The sequence below is a fragment of the Pinus tabuliformis genome, chromosome 3_2 (genome assembly GCF_031772625.1).
Source record: "Pinus tabuliformis cultivar Carrire ecotype Pingquan chromosome 3_2, CPIR1, whole genome shotgun sequence".
Classification (NCBI taxonomy): domain Eukaryota; kingdom Viridiplantae; phylum Streptophyta; class Pinopsida; order Pinales; family Pinaceae; genus Pinus; species Pinus tabuliformis.
Window position 1 is genome coordinate 667,029,910 of NC_142302.1, and position 21,631 is coordinate 667,051,540.

The window sequence follows — 21,631 nt, forward strand, 5'->3', positions numbered from 1 at the left end:
CATGGGCTCCCCCTCAGAAGAGCTGCCAACTTCCATAACTTGACATGCTGGAATTGGGGTAGCTCCCATTCTTCGGTAACAATAACAGCAGCAACAATGGTGATGAATGTCCGCTGCAGGGGGACGGGAGGATTCTCCACGCCCAGGACCTCTCCTGCAGGGCATTCTTTCGCGCACCATGATAACCACCCGTTCCTCGTACTGTTCACAAGAGGGCCTATAGAGTATGCTAATCCTTCCCGCAGCTTGCTGCCTCTGAAATGAGACTGAACGGTGCTCAAAAGAGTGTAGACATAGGCCAAGAGGTGCAGGTATGAAGCGAACCTCACCCCAGCTCTCCACCACCAAGTCGAGACATGGACCCTTAGCATGCCATGAATTCTTCTCCACGCATTGTGCTTCCATCGCCAGCCAACGCTCATTCTTATGCTCATTACCAACTCTGATGAAGTGACCTGCATTGAATGCACATCGCAGGCTTGCCATCACCTCCAGCGGCTCCATTAAGGACGCCCTGAAGCCTCCTCTGTTCCGGTGCTTCGATGGCATGGGGCATTAAAAGCCCATTCATTTTCACGTGGCAGCCCGTGCTCGTCATGTGGCACTGCCTTGTCCACTCCGATGACACCCGCATCCGGGACACTATAGGATCGTTGTTAACCAAATGACAAGAACGTAATAAAACTGAAAGCGTAGGAGGTAGCTCATCCTTAGAATCATACCACTTCCATGCGATCTTACCTTCTGTCTCCCCTATCATAAGAGATGCAAAAAATCATGATTCCAGGATAATTGTATGATTTAGTCCTCCCTCGCTCCTCCAATGCATACTTTGTTTACAAGTGAGCCCCAGAACAATAAAATATTCATAGTATAAGAACGAACCACCATGAAAACAAGTAATTTGATAGAGATTAGGTTCGAGATTGACTTCACACAGACTGTCCATGAAACCAATCTGTAGGTATCTTATACCCCAGGACCCAAAAAGGTTATGCCCCAGCCAAAGACCCAACGCCATCTGAAGATGCCACCACAAAACAACCTTTTTCATAAGCACCCAGGACAACAGACCCACCCAGGAAAGGATTTGCATACAAGACCTAGGAACATAATGAACCATAACCCTCACTCTATACCCAACCCAATCAAGCCTGAACCAATAGCCCTCCCGGGTATATATCAAAAAAAATTCATAAGCACCCAGGACAATAGACCCACCCAGGAAAGGATTTGCATACAAGACCTAGGAGCATAATGAACCATAACCCTCACTCTAGTCCCAACCCAATCAAGCCTGAACCAATAGCCCTCCCGGGTATATATCAAAAAAGTTGAGGCCCGATACATGCCTATCCTGGAAAGACATATATCAAACAACATAGACATAGAAACACAACCAAATGAACCATCACCATTCCAAACATAGGCAACAAATGTAGTTTCAGAGGTTGATGGAGGACTTTATGCCTCGACAAACTAGAGTTGTGCTCCCCCAATTCCCCTTGCTAAAGAGCTGATACATGGAGCTGAGAGGAAAAGGACTAAAAGCATACTCGATTGCTTGCAACGAGAAGGGACGGATGTGCCTTTGCACTGAGAGCCTCTCTGAGGTACTGCACCTTGCTGCCTTCAACTGCCTGCAGTGTCGACACCAAGAACTACCGATTACCCACACCAAGTGACTTAGCCAAGACTGAATATTGAAATGAATGTCGCTGCCACCTTCCTTGGGTGGCTTAATCACTTGCATGCGGTCATCCACCACACCATCTGCCTAGATCGTGTGAGGGATGGTGGGTGTACATCCTGAGACCATCATCATAAATTACTTGAAGGGATTATGGTTACGAGGTTGCACCCCGGGGGTTCATTTTGCTAAATATATTTGAAATATTTAATTATAACGTTTTCATAATATTTCAATAATGAATAATAAAATAAAATTGTAATATATATTTAGCTAACCTTTTCTTCTTATTTTTTTAACTGAAATAAAATGTTAAAAGAGAAAAAAGCTCCAAACATTTAATAAACATAAAAATGGTCATCTTGAGGTTGGATTCCACTCCTACCCAATTAATTTAGTTAAATTAAATCAATTTGAAGCTTAATGAAGCATTAGTATTGAAATTTATTTTTACTTAATCTTTCATTAGTGTAGTTTAAAAAACCCACAAACTTTCCCAGAAAATAATGGAAATTCCAATAAGATTATGCCAAAATCCAACATAAATTTTTGAAAATCTAGGTTACAACTATGAAACTTCAGGATTTTGGGTGCCCCAAGAGTTCTTGATGGTGTTGAATCCATTTTAGCCATCAAAAAAACAATTCAAACACTCCAACATTCTGATATAAAAAAAAAATACTGGATTCCGAAAATAAAACTATCATCCGACCAAATTTGTGGCGTTGGTAGATAATACCCTGCTCAATTACTCCTTGAGGCGTCCCCTTATTGAACAACGGAGTAATCTAGCCATCGGTAATTCCACCCGGAAATTGTCACCCATCACCACCTTGATGTTTGTGTTCAGTTCTTCAGTGACTTTTGTCATCTTTGTATCTGACCTTAATGTTTATACTATTCTTATCAGCAACCATGGTCAAACTTGTCCCAACCACTGATCAAATTTCAAGGGGTTGGTCTTAATTTCAATTATAAGGGCATATATTCATCCAACCCCTTCATAATGAAAAGCTAAAATCAAATTCATATCAATCAAATTTATTTCTATTAAATAAATTAAACTCTTAAATCTATTAAATAAATTAACTCTTAAAACTAGATGGAAATTAGAAAATATCACATTATGATAAAATCAAATACATAATATAATAAAATCTGAAAATTATAAAAAATGAATGGAATTGTAATTTTTTATAATTGAATTTGCATTTTTTTTTAAACTGAATGGTTTCAATATTATTAAAACTCTCTATTACATTCAAATTATGCATTCTCAATAAATAATATATGGGAATCCAACCATTCTTCTAAAACCAACCCACCATCCTAGTTGTGGTTGATGGCTATCTAGTCTAGCCTTGAGATTTTAGAATTACCTTGAAATAATATTGAACGAACTTGCAATTTTCATTGGACTTGTGAGTTGGTTCATAGTACGAAAATGCATCCCTCATAATGCAAAGTATGGATTGCTATTGATTGTGGTTTATGGATTCTCCCACATAAAAAATCATTTATCTCTCAACCTTTCCAGCATCAAAGAGGCATTAGGAAACATATTAAGAAGAAGAAATAGGTTATTGATTCAATGATAAAATCATTCAAGCTAGAACTGCCATGAATAGATAGATCACCTTGGAAGTTCACAATCCTGAGGTTTCCATCTCCATCTCTTGTAATTGGAATCCATGCTACCATTCTTTTGAAAGTTAAAATCAATGCTAGCATAAGGGCATGACCTAGGTGGATACAAAAAATAGGATTCATCATATTACCATCTCCCCCCTTGAACATGTTACATTGGCGTTGCATTCTTGCTGAAGGAGACAAATGCTTTTCCATGGACATGTTGGCGCCCCTGCCTCCCATGGGCACATTATTAGCATTATTATTTGATTTGAATCGTTGGCTTCTTGATTCTATTAGGGTTTTGTAATGTTCTTGGCATTGTATTCCACCCCAATGTTCCTATCAAATCTACCCCAGGAAACTCTTGAATCTTGTTGTCGATCTTGGAGTAGATTATATCTAAACACATTATAAATATTGGGATGGGAACCAAGAACTTCTTCCCTTTTTGTACAAGAATTACATGGAAAAAAAGAACTTATTTTAATACATTTCAACCCTCTAATTCATTTTAACTTGGGTTAATGAAAATAAATCATAATAAATAGCGGGAGTCGCCTCCTAGTACAACACTATCTAGTGTTAAGCAACACACTGACCCTCTAATTTGCTAGCTTATCCTCTTCATTGATGGTCCTTATCCTAAATTATTCCACATGTTTTTTTTGTTTTCATGATACACATTTTCCTCCACTCATTGGATGTCTTGAGGCACAATAAATTTCCCTCGCTTCCATCACATACAGACACTCTTACTATTACTTCCACACATACATCAAGCCATCGAATGAATGAATGATATTTGGTCATCGAAAAATTCCTGAACAACCCAAAACAACTTGCAGATTGCATCTTGCCTGTGTTGGGTAATGGATTTTGAAGCCATGAATAAGTGTCATTGTTGAAGGCTCGTAACAAGAAGGCAAATAACATGAGAAAACCACCACTCCATCCAACCATGCTCGCAAAGCTAGTACCCCCTTTCTTTCCCATTTGTTTGTCTACACGAGACTGATATTACCTATAGTTTCTCTACTGGTCATAAGTGAAAGCTGAATGGAAGGAAATTACTCAATGCCATCGATGCCATCGATGCTTCTCTATCTTTCTCCTCATCAGTAAAATATGAATTTAAAAAGCATTGGCAGAGAATGTACTAACTCACTGAGTTTTGTTTGTGTGAAACTCACAGAGGTTATTCACATTGAAAATATATAAAGAAGTTAATTATGGCTTAGGGTTTAGTATTTATTTCTTGTAACCTACTAAAGTCGATTTCTCCACAAATAATAAATCTATATATATGAATCTTTCTAGATTGTGTGAAGGGTATTAATTCATAACATGGTGTGGATTCTAATGTCACTTTCACCATTGTACTGAATTCATGTTAGTATTGTAAATGGTGTGAGGAAAATAATTAAATCCTTTCACTGTTCATCGGTAATCACCATAGCATTACCTAACCCATAATTTATCTGACAACTCTTCACTAGGCATTTTGTTATGTTATTTAAATTTTCTTTTTAAAGCAAGTAGAAATAGAAATTAGCCATTTTTTATGCCTAATTTTCACTTCACACTTCTCAGACATGCTAGACCCCCTTTGAAAGGTTGTGATGTGTTCAATTTGAACCACGATCTTGATTCCTCCTGATGTTGGTGTTTAATCCCATTAACATTCAAATAAGAAAGAAATGCACAAAATATAGAAACTGAATCACACAACAGAAACACAAATATTTTACGTGGTAAAAACTTGATAGTGTGTCAAGGAAACCTCCACAGTGGAAGGGATTTGTATTCTTATTACTCCAAGTCAAAAATGACTCTCCAATGTACATTCAGCCTCTTAGGAAATCACCATTTTAATATGAACAAATTCATTTTGTAACTTCCTATAGTTACAAAACTGATTGAACTGTAAAAGTAAATTTACTGAGTTAATTACATTAATAACAATGATTGTTGTCATTATTTAATAATGTCCACCTTAACAACAATTTTCCTAATCCCTTTCCCATGCCCATTCATCATATTTTCTGCAATACAAGAGAAGCCAAACATCAGCGCAACTTCTCTACTAAAATTGGCTTCGTGAAGATGTATGCACGATTCTCCCATATATGGTCCTTCTTGAGAGCTACTTTTCCACCATCAATCACATGTCTCACAAATTGTACCTTACTTCAATGTGCTTAGTCTTGTTATGATAAGCTGGATTTGTAGCCAAATGAATAGCACTCTAACTGACACATAATACATTCAATTTCTCATGTGTCCTTCCAATCTCATCAAGTAGACCTTTCAACCAGATTGTCTCTTTATAGGCATATGGAGAAACTACATACTCTGCTTCAGTAGTAGACAAAGAAACTACTTCTTAAAGATTTGACAATGAGCTAATTGCTCCACCTGCAAGAGTAAAGACATATCCCATAGTAGATATCCTCTTGTCCAAATCACCTGCATAATCAGCATCCACATATCCACACACTGAACCATCAATACCATTAAAGGTGATACAATGGTCACGTATGCCTCTCAAATACCGAAGCACCCATTTCACTACTCATTAATGTTCTTCTCTTGGATTTTCCATGAACATGCTGACAACTCCAACTCCATGATAAATGTCAGGTCTTGTAGATACCATCACATACATTAAGTTTCCTATTGCATTTTCATATGGTACATGAGACATATACTTATTTTCTTCATCAGTTCTAGGACTCAAAACCAAAGAAAGCTTAAAATGGGAAGCTAATGGAACATTAACAAGTTTCGCATTGTTCATACCAAACTTTTCAAGTAATTTCTCCACATACTTCTGTTGTGATAACCATATCTTTCCACTTTTTTCGTCTCTTTGTATCTCCATGCCCAAGATATGTTTTTCCGCTCCAAGATCCTTCATATCAAACGTCCTAGAGAGTTGAGCCTTTAATATGTTGATATCTTCCATGGTTTTGCTCGTAATAAGCATATCCTCAACATACAAGACTAAGATAATTAATATGCCATTGAAACTTCTAAAGTACACACAATGATCATACTCACTTGTAGTAAAGTTCTGGCTCACCATGAAGGATTCAAACTTCTTCTACCATTGCCTGGGAGACTTCCTCAAGCCATACAATGATCTCCTGAGCTTGTAAGCTAATCTTATGTTGTGAAACCTTGTCTAAATCTCCATGAAGAAAAGATGTTTTGACATCTAATTGTTCTAACTTAAGATCAAGTATGTAGTTTGTGCTAACACAGTTCGAATAGAAACAAGTTTTACAACTGTTGAAAAAATCTCATGAAAGTCAATACCTTCAACCTAAGAATACTCTTTTTCTACTAGCCTTGCCTTATGCCTTTCGATACTTCCATCAACATTTCGCTTAAATTTTAAGACCCAAATTCATTTGAAAACACTTCTCCCTTCAGGAAGTTCTACAAGATCTCAAGTTTTGTTCTTAGCTAAGGAACCCGTTTCTTCATCCATAGCCCCTTTCTACTTTTCTCTATCCGCATCATCCACTGCTTCCTAACAACAAGACAGTTCCCCATCTTCAATAACCAATGTAATAGATGAAGTAGAATCTTCATACCTTTTGGGTGTTCTTCTCTCCATTGTAGACCTCCTTAGTGTGACTGGTTGTTAAACTGGTCCCTAAACGCCTACAGTTTCCTTTGCATCTTCTTCACCTTTTTCTTCATAAAACTCTCCTTGCTTTTGACTTTTCGAAAAAGGTTTAGCCTCCAACTGAATTTGTTGATTTGATGATACCTATTCCTATTCAACTTTTTCAACATCTGTTTTTAGAAGAGACGATTCATCAAATGTTACTTATCTACTAATGACTATTTTTCATGAAGAAGAATCCCACAACCTGTATCCTTTCACTGCATAGTCATACCCAACAAAGACATAGCATTTTTCTATTGATTCTCACTTTGAACGCTAATTATTTGGAATAAGAGCATAGGCATCACAATAAAAAATTATTAAATGTGAATAATCACAAGGTTGACAAGCAGTAGACACTGCTTCTGCCCATAACTCCTTTTGCATGTTAGCATTGTTGATCATGCTTCTATCCCTTTCCATAAGAGTTCGATTCATACGTTCAACAATGCCATTTTGCTTAGGAGTATAAACAATAATTTTATGTCTAACAATCCCTTCATCCTTACAATATTTTTCAAATTCTAAGGAAGTAAATTGACCACCATTGTCAATTCTTAAACATTTAATTGATTTTCCTGCTTCCTTTTCCACCATAGCTTTAAATTGTTTAAAAATATTATATACATCAACATTTGTTTTCAATATATAGACCCAGACTTTCCTGAAGAAATCATCAATCAATATTACGAAGTACAATGCACCTTCATAAGATAGAGTAGGAGATGGTCCCCAAAGATCAGAATGAATATAGTAAAAAAAATCTTTACTATAATGACTTCTAATTTTAAATTTATGTTTACACTATTTTTCATATACATAATGTTTACAAAAATCCAACCTCAAGAATTTCAAATTAGGAATCAATTTGTGATTTATCGGTACCTGAAGACCCTTCTCACTCACATGACCCAATCGTTGATGCCATAGGCAAGTATCCTCTTCTTCCTTCTCAGATACAGTCATTGTCTCACTAACCTGAGTACTTCCTTTCAGTCTGTAATGATTTTTGATCTTCTCCTCCTTCATAACAACTAGAGCACCCTTTGAAACTTTTAGCACTCCATTTTGACATGTAAACTTGTAACTTTCTGAGTCCAATACTCCCAAATAAATCAAATTATTTCTCAACTCGGGTACATGTCTAACATTAGTCAATGTTCTAATTTTATGATCATACATTTTAATTTTTACATTTCCTATCCCAACAGTCTGACAAGATACATTATTACCCATAAACATAGAACTACCATTCACAACTTCATATGAAGAGAACCAATTTCTATGTGGACTCATGTGATGAGAAGCACCAAAATCTAACAACCAATTTTCATAATTATCGGAGACATTGCAAACAGGTAAAGATTCATCTACCATACCTAATTCAACAAATAAAACTTCATCAATCATACTTGACTCAACTTGATTTTCTTCCTTCTTTGGGTTTTCAACAGACTCCTCTCTTTTCCAACAATACTTCTTGAGATGCCCTATTTTTATTGCAGTATTAGCATTTGGCTTTACACTTCTTGCCTTTTGATTTTGATCTAGAAGAACTTCTTGTTTTCTCCCTTGTTTCCTTGGACCGGCCTCTGGCTACCATGGCTTCTAGTGCAAAATTTTCAATGTTGGACTTCCTCTATACTTCTTCAGATAATAGAGCTCCCACAACTGAATCAAATTCCAAATATTCAGTTGTGCTCACACTGATAGAAGTCACAAAGTGATCCCAAGGTTCGGGCAAGGAACATAACAAGGTAATACCTTTGTCTTCTTCCTAAAATTTAAATTCCATGTCTGACAATTAGCAAATAAGTGTATTAAAAACATTCAAGTGTTCTGAAATTTTAGTACCCTCCTTCATCTGAAGGCTATATAGTTTCTTCTTCAAATAAATTATGTTGGTTAAATATTTGGTCATATACAACATTTCCAATTTTACCCACAAACCTGATGCTAAGGTTTCTTCAACAATGTTGAAGAGAACTTCATATGCCAGGCACAACTTAATGGTACTGAGAGCTTGGCCATCTAAGTCCTCCCAATCCAAATATGTCATGACAATAGGTTTCTTTTTAACCCCATCTAATGCTTTTTGCAACCCTTATTGCACCAACAAATCCCTTACTTTAAGTTTCCACAATGCAAAATTATTCTTACCGATGAACTTCTCCACCTCAAACTTTGCATTTGCCATTTTTTTCCATTTTTTCCATTTCTTCCTATCGGGCTCTTTCAAATTTTAGTAGTCAGGGCTTTTCCTTTCTAAACTTTCTCCCTCCTTGTTTGAATTTTAATTTTCTAGAATTTTCAGCTAGGGTTTTCCTTTATTAAATTTCCTATGTTTTTCAGCTAGTTTTTTTTTTTTTTTTTTTTTAGAATACCAAATAAAAACTTAATTATCTTCTGCACATAAGACCCAAACAACAAAATTCCACCAAAAAAAATCTTCTTCCACAAACAGAGACAATTTCCAAAAAAACCCTTCTTATTTTTTAAGAAACCCAATAGTGAATCTTTAAAAAACCTTCATCAAAGATATCATATTATTGAAGAAAAACTTTGTTAGGTAAAAATAAATACCCGCTCTGTTCACTCTGCTTCCTAAAAGAAATTAAGTTCTAACTCCTCTAGCTACTTCAAAATATTATTGTGCATAAATAGAGAAATATGATGTGGTTGCTCCTTTATTTGGCGAATTTCCTTGGATATTTCTTTTATGCATGGACTGCACCTTTGCAGTTGGCCCTCAAAATATCTTTAGTGATTTCAGTAGCAGATTGGAAGTTTTCTTTGGCTCTTTATTTCATGCGTTGGATTGCTCCTTTGCAGTCGGCCCTCAATATTTCTTCAGCGATTTCAACAAGAAACTCTTCCATGTTAGTGTTTTTTCTTAGAGGCAGGCTAGTCAACTCCTCATGGCTTTCTCGGAGGTGAGCATGATTAACTACTTAATTTTGGGCTTCAGGCTCTTTAATCGATGGATCAAGGTCGAACACAAACTCCCAATCACTTCTTGACCGACTCTGCTCTCTCAACTTCGACTAGTGATTTCAAAACAAAATTACGATGTTGAAGACTTTAAAGCATGATGATCGACAATCATCAAAAAAAATGTCTCTTTAACTAGAGTTCTTTGCGACAGTGGAGGCTGTGTTACATCGTCTCTCATGTTGGCTTTCATCTGAGCTACTTTGGTCTTAATCAATTGCTTGTTCACTAATGACATTGTTCAGAATGATCACATTGTTCAGAACGAAGACCTCTCACAACTCAAGATCTTCTCGTTCCCTAATCACATTGTTCAGAACGACGACCTCTCACAACTTAAGATCTTCTTGTTCCTTGCTCTCATAACACTTTTTGGTATTTAAGCCCATTAACATTCAAATAAGAAATAAATGCACAAAACATAGAAATTGAATCACACAACAAGAAACACAAAGATTTTACATGGTAAAACCCTAACCGTGTGTCAAGGAAACCTCCATGGGCCAAGGGATTGGAATTCTTATTACTTCAGGTCAAAAATGACTTTCCAATGTACTTTCAGCCTCTGAGGAAATTACCATTTTAATATGAACAAATTTGTTCTGTAACTTCCTATAGTTACAAAACTGGATGAACCGTAAAAGATAATTTACTCAGTTAATTACATTAATAACAATGACTGTTGTCATTATTTAATACATGCGACCTCTGCTAGCTTCCTCATCTACCACTTTGTCAACCTCCATTTTATTTTGAATTTAGTAAAGGCGCTAAAGGTGTTCAAATTTGAATTTTGAATTTGTAATTTTGTTCGGTCCATATTATGTTTAGTTATAAGGTAGGTTTTTGGCTCTTGTGGCTCATGTTTGTTTTTTGAAGGGGAGTTGTTGAACACATTATTTCTTGGCACTAATTGAGTGAGTTGATTGCGCTATTGTTGGATTGAGATCTATCATTGAGCAAAGCCTAATTCCTAGCTACAACCATGGGAAATTTCAAAAGAGCGACCAGGAATAAGTTTACAATGAGTTATTTTAACTAGAATAATGTCCAATTGCTGGCAACCCATTCCCAAGGTGATGATAAGACAAAGGCAATGGTTTGGCATCTATTTGGTTTGATGGATTTGTACATAATTTCAAGAATTTCACCATAAAGTTGAGACATTTGGGGCGTGTTGTACTCGTTTTATAGTTATGGATTTGGGTATTTATTCAATAAAATTCTAAGTCTCTCTCGAATTATATTGATTGGGTCAGAGATCAATCTCGTAGTCGTGGAAACTATGACCAACAAATGTTGTATGCTATGATTTTCAGCTTTAGTGGACATTAGTGCCAAGTAGCCATGGGCTGACACTAATCAGGACAACGACAACATTGAAGAATTCTTTGCTCTTGCAATGAATCGAGTCCACCAAGAGACATCGCTTGAAGAGAAGAGGGGCTAATCGCTAAGAAACTGCTGCAAAATGCGTCGAGGTGGGGAAGGCCAATGATGCCAAAGCCATTATGTTTCAGACATTGTGGCACCCTTTATTCGAGGGGCAAGATTTTTTACCCCATAACAATGAAACCCATGACATCGACTTGAAGGCCAGCTACTAGGACTTGAAAGGAGAGAGCATGAGCGAGAGAAATTCTGAGCTCACGCGGGTCTAGACGGAGAGAAAAGTATTAAAAATAGAAAGAGAGAGAAAAAATACACACAACACAAAGCACTCCCATATTTTTATTGATCACAAAGATTACATATATATAGGATACAAATTACTGACTTCGACAAATCTAGATCCTAAGAAAGTGGATCTATGCTTGGGACTTGACACAACAACAACTCATACACATGGGAAACAACCACATCTAGAATAACACCTTGGAACACTCATTGACAACTTGTAATACACATCACACAAATGATATGGAAGCATTACTTCCAACACCCTACATGGAAAACATTGAAAACACATATTATAACAACAATGATAATCTTTGTTTGAATCGTCTTCATCAACGCTCACATCCACTCTCTAATCTTGCAAACACTGTTCTTTCATCACCACATCTTCAAGTTGTGAGTTGACCTCCATTTAAAATGTAATCGCCTTTGACCATCGTTGATGAATTTTGCAAGATCAACAATATTGACACCTCGCCTCATCAACAATATTGACACCTCCAGCTTCCGCGATAAGAGTGGTCAAGTAATGAACCATCCTATGGACCAACCACCATCTATCATATATTTCACTTGTGGCTATCTGTCAATTGCTAGGATGGAGGTCTGTATATTGAATGTGTTCAAAAGTTGATAAAAAAGCATGACCTTACTAACACACAAGAATTGATGTTTCGGACACTGGGGCTTCAAGTTTAAGAACCACCAACCCTTTTTATAATCATAACTTAAAGAAATAGAAAACCACTTTATAAAGACATTTCACAACTACAAACTCAATAATCATCAAACTATCAACTGTTATTCAAGCATAGAGAAGTCACCATGGCCCTCCTTAGCAAAGGTCAAAACTTGTTCATATGGTTCAATCTTTATCTTGGAGTGTTCTAGTCTTCACAAAGCACAAAGCAGCATTTGTTAAAGTGGTCAATTCCAATAGACTTACACTCAGATATTGAGTTGACTAGAGTAATATGTTTAAAATGCAAACTCCAAAATTCGCTAAAACTCCATTCAAGGTTTTACATAAATGACAACTCACATTTAAGACAAATAAAAAACTGTATAATATAATTGTATAATAGATAGAAGTTAACTTCAAAGAGTGAAAGCAGAAGAGCTATCCACAACAATCCTTAATCGACATGAAACCTACCAGTACATGGATGCATAAGAATCTCATTTGAGACCTGCAACAATGAAAAGATGACGTGGAACTACATTTATCGTAATAACCCAGATGGCTTGTATAACAGGATTGTAAGGAAAAGAAGAATGTGCCCACAGAAAATTTGAATACAAATAAATTTCCTTTCCCAGTAATGAACAAAAAGCTTTTGCCTTCCCTGGATCAACTTAAATCTCTATGGAATTTCGGATGATTAGTTTAAATTGTTAAAAATTCCATAAAGTTCAGATGATGAGAATTACAACCTTTTTGTCATAGATTGAGGCAACCTAATGGAAGCAATTTTTATTATGGGATTTAATTGAAGTTTACCATATAACTATTTGTATCATAGATTTAGGCAACCTACTGGAAGGAAATTTTATTACGGGATTTAATTGAAGTTTACCATTAGATTACAAAGCACCGGGTTTTCTAAAAGATAAATTCATCGTTCCAAAGGCTTCGGCTAACGGAATTTTATCATTTGCGTTTCTATTCCCTGAAGAGAAAAAGATAAGCGAAGATAAAGGTATGAACATCGAACCTTAATTTACATCCAAATCAACTAGTATGTGTAGAATCTCATCTCGGACCCCGACCTGCGAGAAGATGAAGAAAAAAGAAGACAAAACAGAAAAGGACATAGGCAGTCTGTACATCTTTAATCAATAATGGATGGCCAAAGACGAAGATGTAAAGGAAAATAAGATGCCAGAAAAAAGGAAATGCCTTCCTTCGTTCACATGTAATCTGTAGAATCTCATCTGCGACCCACAACAAGATGAATAAAAGAATAAATTAAAGAAAAGAGAGGTGCCTGAGAAGAGGACATGAATATTGTTATTAACTTTAAGGAATTCGTGCATTCCCACGCGGAATCGATCTTTTTCTTTTGCACTCGAAGTGAAATCAGAAGACAAACAGAAGTAAGGTATAAGCATCAAACCCTAATTTACATGGAAAACATCCAGTACATGCATATGAGAATCTCATCTCCGACATTCAAGAAGATGAAGGATAAAAAGAGAAGGGAAAGATGCCATGGACATCGCTTTCATCTTAAGGACTTGGACGGCTTGTAACCGGTGAGGGATGACTTGTACATCACGATCCAAAGAAAAAGAATAGTATGCCAAAGGAGGTTGAAGAATTTTAAGAAGAGGAGAAGAATGATCAGCAGGCTACGCTTTCGAGTGAGGAGGCAAAAGATTAAATTGAATTGACTCTGCTGCCATTCATCATTCGTGGAGAAAGTATGGCAATGAAACAAATCGAGTTGATTTTGAATATCGTCCTGTGGGCATTCCAAGCCTGCCTTGGCTTATGTCAATTGATGATGCTCACACCGGTTGGGGTTCTCATGCAATGCGTGGTCCTCTGGTTACTGCGACCCTTGCGACAGTCCCCAACTTATTCTCGAGCTTTCAAGAGAGCGAATTGTTTTGTGCTCCAAGCCCATACTCCGTCTGAGAGGAGGGTCATTGAGGGGGCGGATAAACTCGACACCATCCGTCTGTGGTACTTGGGTAGGAGGTTTATTCTGGAGAAAAGCGGGAGGGAGGGCAACATGTTGTTTATCAACGGGGAAATGTCTTATTACATCACTCCCGCAATGTGGGAGGAACTGCTGAACTTCGGAGAGGCTACCCTCTACAATGTACCCGGCCTCGCTGGCGCCGCTACCGTCGATGCCGGCGCCGCCACCGTCGATGCCTGCGCGGACGAACCCTCCACCTTTGCAGCCGTCCGCGTTGCCATGGCCCCCCGCTACTCCACTACGTTGTTTGTGAAACGGTACAGACAAAGTTACGAACAATGTTGGAAATACGTGATGAGGGGCGCTTGGAAAAACGTGATGAGAGGCGGTGTCATGACTTTCGAGGAAGTAGTAGAAGGAATCATACTTGACCATCAGTGTGTCAGCAACCCTTTTGAGGATCATTGGCTCCTGCCCATCAACTTGTCAGATAATTTTTGGAAATTTTTAAATTTGGCGGGCTTCTTTCTACATGGCAAGGTACATTTGTTCATTCCCACGTCATTGAGCTTGATCTCAGCACTGATGGAGTTTAGCACAGGATTGAGGATGTGGTTTTACACCAACATCAATTTGTTGCTCTGTTACATAATGCATTTAAAACCCTCAGATGGCGTAGAACTAAAGAGCGACAGGGCAATCATTGCCGGAGGAGCAAAAGTCGACAAAGAAGGTGCAACTTCCGTACCTTGGTTAGAAGTGCCCGACGAAGAAGGTGCAGCTTCCGTACCTTGGTTAGAAGTGGCCGACGAAGAAAATCAAATTTGTTGTAAATTTAATGATATAACTTGCAATTATGTTGTACGTGCGAAGAGATGCCATATTAGCTCTACCACGATAAATACGCTTAGCGTGGAGTGTAAGAGTAAGGATGAATTTAGGCATATAATTACATTGGTTTCATGCATGGCAAACAATCGTTGTGTGTCACTCAAATCTTGTGGCCCTAACAATAAAGTGTTTGTTCGCGGATTTAAAGAGTCCGTATTATTGTATGTAAAAAATGGGTGTCCACCCGTGTATGAATTGAAATTGTAACATGCAGTTGTTAATTAAAACTTCTCAGAAATTATATTTACAGTTACATTATCGTTGTTATTTTTCCGCTGCGGTCATTGTGAAACAGATTCTGAAAATAAAGGCTAGATGATAGGTTAATAAGTTTATTTTTGAAACAATATATTTTAAAGGAGTTGTATTTATTGTAATTTTTTGGATTTTTTAAAATTTCGTGGAAAATTTTGAGGTGAAATCTTGATTTGTGTTATTAAATTAGTTTTTTTATTCTATATATGAATTCAGCACTCTTGAAAATTCCTAGGGCACTTCGATTGCACAGAATTATCTATCAAGCCTGTAATTTTAATAAATTCCTTTAAAAATTTAAAAAAATTTAACAGAAAATCCCACCATAAGAAGATCAAAAAATCACATGAAAAACAATTCCATTTTAAAATGCATATTTTTGTGGATGGTTGTTAAAAAACATTTATGTAAAACTTAAAAAATGGTCAAAGATGGATTCTGAAAGAACATTTTTGTAAATTTTAAAAATGTGTAAAAATTGTTTAAGAATTTTCTTTCTTGGCAAAGTGTTGAAACCCCGCAATTTGGTAAGTGCTAAGCACATCATAGTTGTGTGAGATGTGTGAGAGTGTTGTCAATGCCCACTGTCATTCCGTTATATTATCGCATGGCCAGCACTTTCTCATTCCATTATATTACCGCATGGTCATCACTTTCATGGTATGGAATGCCTGTCCATCACGTTTCAAGATCGTTGGATAACTTCAAAGCCAAACATGAGGAAACTCTTAAATGTCATAATTGCATGGGGATTTTTATAAATGTTTGCATAGGGATTTTTATAAATGTCATCAAGTTCGGGGATGTCAGGTTCATAATTTAAAAACCCTTAAAATAATGTCAATATATTATAAATATTGAGACAAGGGACGTGGGGCAGGGCCAATTATAGGTTGGGGTTATAAAAAGTAGTTTTTTTTTTTTTAAATTAAGGGTTGTTTGATTAGAAAACTGTATTGGGAGGAGGTTTAACAAAAAGATTTTTGGAAGTTTTTATCAATATTAATGGGATTATGAGTATTCTTTAATATTCTACAAGTATAGGTGCTCGAACATAGATTGACTAAGTGGAGACCCCATGCACTATTGCTCCCATTTATTGTGAGGCGTTAATGAAAGTGGTGGATTATGGGATTTGACATCCACCATTAATGCATCCTCCAGACCCAAACGCTCAAACTTAACAACTTCAAACTTCACATCAACTCATTTGATTCATCCCCTATTTGTATTGTTTAGTTGTGAAGCAAAGGTGACCAATGCCATTCTTATACATCTTCTTCTATTGCATATTGTATCCATGGTATGTTTGTCATAGCTTAATTTCCAAGTCAATGAAATTTAATTTTTTCTTAGTATAAAGGCAAATCTCCAAGACCCAACAAAGTCATTGAGCAGTTGGGAAAACTCAACTATTTCTCCATGCCTAACTTGGACTTAAATTGTAATCCTCTAGATCAAATTTTAATACTTACAAAGATATTAAGCCTTACATGCCTTAATCAATTGCAATTGTCGAACTATTATCCAATAGGAACAATTTTTCCTTACATCACCAATCTATCATAGTTTGGAAATGTAAGGATCTCTTACAAATATTTAACAAGGATGGTACTAAAATAAATTACAAGGCTTAGAAAGTTGTATCAGTTTAAACCCTTTGATAATAATCTTATATGAGAAATCCCTTTAGGATTTCAGAAACATCACATCCTTGAGGTATTTTGATATCTCTAAGCACTCATCAAATGGGACACTCTCCAAGCTTACAAGATTGAACAATTTGATATCTCTTCGCCTCTATCAAAACAACATTTTATGGCAAGTACCTAATGAGTTTGGAAAGTAATAGTTTCTTTCATATTTATCTCGCTATAGGAATGATGTCATTGGCTCATTACCTTAAATCCTTGGTATTTTGTTCTATTTTAATGACATTGATATATTAGTGAATGGTCTCCCTAATATGTTTCCCCCTGATATGTGTAAAAGGGGTAAATTGGTTTTCTTTCTTTATCTACAAATATCTTTATAGGTGATGTTTACAAATCATATGGGGATTTTTCAATCTTGAATTACTTTAAGAAATAACAATTTGGCAAGTAAAGTACCATATAGTGTTTAGGGAGTACCCCATGCCATGATAATTGATTTAAGTTCCAATAGTTTTAAGAGGAAAATGGGTAAAGGAATCATCAAGGCCAAAAATGTATATGTACTCTTCATCCAAAAAGAGTAGTGCTCAAGGAACTTGCCTCAAAAAATTAGGTAAGAACTACTCTTCACTAAAGTAGATGCAAGTAATAACTGTTTTAATGAATTTCCTTATGGAATAGGAAACCATATATTATTGAACAACCTACTTTTGTAGAAAAGTGTGCTCTCTATCCTCATACCTCATACATTAGGGCTTTGTGAGGCTCTCATAGAAATATAAATTGATTGAAATTGAATGAATAATAATAATCCCAAATCATTGGGATACATATAATTACTCAATTCTCTAAACCTCTCCAATAATCAACTCAATGGTCAAATTTCAAACAACCTTTCTCCACTAAAGCTCATCTTGTTTGGTTTTTCCAACAAAGTGGATAAGGCTTATGTCATTGTTGTCAATTAACCTAGTAGGAAAACATATTCTTTTTGTAAACATTGACCTATGTCAAAACAAAGTCAAATTATATTTCCTAAAGCCAATCCCTTTTGCTTCCAAAAGAATATTCTATATAAGACTTGTCATTGCATGTGATATCATACAAATACACTGTTAATTCTTGTTGTAACAACCCCTAGTTGATTTTGTATGTAAATAAAAATAAGACCAAGGTCATGAGACATGTATTACAAGCTGAATGTTGGGAAAAACATAGTGATGGGTATCACTTGTGATTAATTAATGGATATGGAAATGGGCAAAGGCATTGGCAAAGGCAAAGTCGCATTTATTTATGAAAATAAAGGAAAATAGGAGAAAAGGAAGGTGAAGGGTCACAAATTTGCATGAGAGAGAAATTGAAGGGAAAATGAAGGAAAATGAAGAAATTAGAGGCCTCAATGATAAAAATTCCTCTGAGGATCAATTGTTATCATTTTGACAGTTTTTGGGTGGAGCTCTCTTCTATTCTCTCATTCTCTCATACTCTTGCAAAATTAAAGAAATCTTGGAGCATTCTTGGAGCACTTTGGCATACATTGGATTTGGAGAAAGAAGGCAAAGGAAAGCAGGAAAGCGCAAGGGAAAAAGTGGATCAACAACTACATCTGGATTTCTTTGCAGGTAACAAGTTGCATGTGTGATTTCCTTGTTGATATATGGATGCATGGTATATGTATATGAGTTGTTGGTTATGTGTTGTCATTAGCATGGAGATTGTCCTGGATTGGTAGTGGTTTTAGCCTTTCCTTAATATTTCCTAGATAGCCATCACATTTTGGGTGTTTTCACTTTATTGTTTTTTTATTGGTGCTCATAATTCCTTATGCTTGTGGGTTGGAACAAACACTCTAGAAGCCCTGGAATAACTTGGGTTGAGTTACTAGTCCTAGAGCCTAGGTTGGGAAAAATGCTCTGGATCCCTTAGTGGGTTGAGCTGCTAATCCCTGGAGCTAGGTTGGACAAACGCTCCAAAGCCCTAGAAGGTTGTGTGTTCAGTTACTAGTTCCTGGAGCCCTTGACAACTTGGGTAGAGACTGATTTGGTTAGCGTTAGTCATGTCCGACCATAAGGTGGATTCACTGGTTAAGGCTTGAGGGTTGGGGTGGTTTGGCCTCTGGAATCCCTGGTTTGGTTTTGTTTGGTTATTCCATGAGATCCTACATTCATGCTTGGAATATGGCACAGGGGTGATTAGTTGAAAGAGAGATTCGGTTTAGCGCAATCTATGGTCAGTTGGTATGTGGAAGTCCCTGACTTGGTTGGAATTCTCATATTCTAATAAGATTTATTTCTCTACTTTTATTCATGTATACTTGTAGTGATTATATTGGTGATATTACGATTGAGTTGCCATGGTTTCTATGTTGGTCATGTTCTGGTTATATGTTGTTTATATGATGTGTATCATCTATGGATCTTGTCATGAATTGTTTAGCTATTGATTGGTTGATGAATGTACAGACTAATAAGTGTTATTGCAGCTACGTGGAGAGGGCATATTCTTGGTGATTCTTAGATGAATCTCAAACTATTATGATCAGATATGTATTCATGACCTATAGCTTACATGTTTTCCATGTGTTTGATGAAATTTTTGTTATGTTCTAGGCAATTTATGTCAAGTTCTGCCTTTAATTTTGATTGTGTAGTTTCTTTGTCATGCCAATAATGATTCTAAGAAGTCTTAGACATTTATGGGTAGTGGTCTAGAGGCTGAACTAGAATTGTGGCTCAGATCTCGGGACTGCACCCTCTCAACATGATCTGAACTTAAACAGGAATGCAACAACGTATATATATAATCATAAAAACAGAGATGCAGTAGAAAAACACTTCATTTCATTAATATAAAAATATTGAACTATGCTTACAAACATAATGGAAATAAGATAGCTCAGGAGATGGTAGCTTGTCTCTAAGAAGAGATGTGGCAGCTACATGCCTCAGAACTGTGTTATAATGAGGCTCAAGGGCCTATTTATTATTGGAAAACATGAGAAAACCCTAAACAACCAAAACCCTAACCCCAGGAGATGTAACACCAAGAGTTTGTGGGCCCCGTTGGGGTTAGTTGGGTAGCCAACTTCCCGGGGTCGTAACTTGGTCATATTATCTTTGTTTGGCACGTACGATACCTTGTTGGAAAGGTATCTCCAAGTACTAAAGGATTCACAATGGAATCTTGCCTATGAATATGGGCTTGCCACAAACCCAAAAAAAACGCCTTTTAGGGGGGTCAAAACTGCTCCAAAATTTCAGGACCCAAAAAACTGCTAAAAATAGTAAATTTTGAAATGAACAAGGAAGCAGATGAATTTAAATGGGGGGTCTAGGTGGAATAGGTAGATGGCCACCAATATCCACTTGGCTACCAATATGCACCTAGATCATTCCTCCCCCCTTAGGAAGCAATGGTCCCCATTTCATGTAGAGCCTCCATGAGGTGAGAAAATTTCTGTTGAACCTGGTCTCTAGTGAACCACTTGCCCTGGTGAAGGAGTTGGCCTGCTTTGACAACTCAATATAGTTATATCCTCTATTGGAAAGTGTTCTTGATATGTGTTTCCATGAACTGATCAATTGTGGCATGTTCCATGCAGTCCGTGTTGAGCTCTGTTTATGTGAGTTGTTCTACAATGTCAGATATATCCAACATGGTGGAAAGTATGGTCGAAGGCGATCTACATTAAACATTGGGTGCAGACCAAGGAAAGGTGGGATGTTGAGCTTGAAGGCATTGTCACCGACGGCCTTGGTGATGGTGTATGACCCATATCGGAGCAAGTGAAGCTTGCGATGGGATCCAGCAAGGTGCTCCTTCTACAAATGTAGCCAAAATTTGCCACCCACCTGGAACTTGTGCAGCAAGTGATGTTGATCATGGCACTCCTTGTACTTAGCATTGGCTTTGTCCAATATATCATGGACTTGTTGGCGGATGTGTTGAATGTGCTCAATGAAGTTGTTAGGATTTAACCCTTTCAACTTCAAATTGAACGTGAGCCGAATCTATCTGAGTGGCTGCAAATGGTATGGCCACATCAATGGGACATAATGGATGAAATCTCGGCCCTACCTAAAAGGGGTTGTGGCTTGTTGAGCTGTGGAGAGCTCCGTTGTAGTTGTGTTCGACATAGGGGAGACTTTCATCCCACGTGCATGGATGCTTCGAGTTGTACATGTGCAAAATGTGTACGATTATCCTGTTGACAACCTCTGTTTGGCCATCAGTTTGGGGATGGAAATTCATGAACTTAGTAAGTTTTGTATCCACCATCGGTCAGATACTTGACTGAAATGCACTCAGGAATTTGTTATCCCGATCTGAGATAATGGATTGTGGGATCCCAAAGTGTACCCACACTCACTCAAAGAAGAGATTAGCAGTGGCCTTTGATGTGATACTCTCCTTGAAGGCCACCATGATGGCCATCTTAGAGAATCTGTTGATGACCATGAAAACATAATTGTTGTTGTGCTTAGTAGAAGGAAGGCCTGACATGTAATCCATG

General features: G+C 36.9%; 1 pseudogene; it reads right to left on the bottom strand.

The window, feature by feature from the left end:
* Window positions 1-503: 503 nt before the first annotated feature.
* Window positions 504-21,631, bottom strand: part of LOC149182405 (omega-3 fatty acid desaturase, chloroplastic-like) — a 251,033-nt pseudogene continuing 229,905 nt past the window's right edge.